This window comes from Entelurus aequoreus, linkage group LG27, assembly GCF_033978785.1.
Source record: "Entelurus aequoreus isolate RoL-2023_Sb linkage group LG27, RoL_Eaeq_v1.1, whole genome shotgun sequence".
NCBI classification, from domain to species: Eukaryota; Metazoa; Chordata; class Actinopteri; order Syngnathiformes; family Syngnathidae; genus Entelurus; species Entelurus aequoreus.
This window is the reverse complement of record NC_084757.1, coordinates 36,984,911-36,986,534: the sequence shown is the minus strand read 5'-3', so window position 1 is coordinate 36,986,534 and position 1,624 is coordinate 36,984,911.

Sequence of the window (1,624 nt, the reverse complement as noted above, 5' to 3'; positions counted from 1 at the left end):
GAGAGTTAGTGCAGATGAAGAGTGTGTGACATGGTGGTGTGTGACATGGTGGTGTGTGACATGGTGGTGTGTGACATGGTGGTGTGTGACATGGTGGTGTGCATGTTTGCAGTGAGAGTTAGTGCAGATGAAGAGTGTGTGACATGGTGGTGTGTGACATGGTGGTGTGTGACATGGTGGTGTGTGACATGGTGGTGTGTGACATGGCGGTGTGTGACATGGTGGTGTGTGACATGGTGGTGTGTGACATGGTGGTGTGTGACATGGTGGTGTGTGACATGGTGGTGTGTGACATGGCGGTGTGTGACATGGTGGTGTGTGACATGGTGGTGTGTGACATGGTGGTGTGTGACATGGTGGTGTGTGACATGGCGGTGTGTGACATGGTGGTGTGTGACATGGTGGTGTGCATGTTTGCAGTGAGAGTTAGTGCAGATGAAGAGTGTGTGACATGGTGGTGTGTGACATGGTGGTGTGTGACATGGTGGTGTGTGACATGGTGGTGTGTGACATGGTGGTGTGTGACATGGTGGTGTGTGACATGGTGGTGTGCATGTTTGCAGTGAGAGTTAGTGCAGATGAAGAGTGTGTGACATGGTGGTGTGTGACATGGTGGTGTGTGACATGGTGGTGTGTGACATGGTGGTGTGTGACATGGTGGTGTGCATGTTTGCAGTGAGAGTTAGTGCAGATGAAGAGTGTGTGACATGGTGGTGTGTGACATGGTGGTGTGTGACATGGTGGTGTGTGACATGGTGGTGTGTGACATGGTGGTGTGTGACATGGTGGTGTGTGACATGGTGGTGTGCATGTTTGCAGTGAGAGTTAGTGCAGATGAAGAGTGTGTGACATGGTGGTGTGTGACATGGTGGTGTGTGACATGGTGGTGTGTGACATGGTGGTGTGCATGTTTGCAGTGAGAGTTAGTGCAGATGAAGAGTGTGTGACATGGTGGTGTGTGACATGGTGGTGTGTGACATGGTGGTGTGTGACATGGTGGTGTGTGACATGGTGGTGTGCATGTTTGCAGTGAGAGTTAGTGCAGATGAAGAGTGTGTGACATGGTGGTGTGTGACATGGTGGTGTGTGACATGGTGGTGTGTGACATGGTGGTGTGTGACATGGTGGTGTGCATGTTTGCAGTGAGAGTTAGTGCAGATGAAGAGTGTGTGACATGGTGGTGTGTGACATGGTGGTGTGTGACATGGTGGTGTGTGACATGGTGGTGTGTGACATGGTGGTGTGTGACATGGTGGTGTGCATGTTTGCAGTGAGAGTTAGTGCAGATGAAGAGTGTGTGACATGGTGGTGTGTGACATGGTGGTGTGTGACATGGTGGTGTGTGACATGGTGGTGTGTGACATGGTGGTGTGTGACATGGCGGTGTGTGACATGGTGGTGTGTGACATGGTGGTGTGTGACATGGTGGTGTGTGACATGGTGGTGTGTGACATGGTGGTGTGTGACATGGCGGTGTGTGACATGGTGGTGTGTGACATGGTGGTGTGTGACATGGTGGTGTGTGACATGGTGGTGTGTGACATGGCGGTGTGTGACATGGTGGTGTGTGACATGGTGGTGTGCATGTTTGCAGTGAGAGTTAGTGCAGATGAAGAGTGTGTGA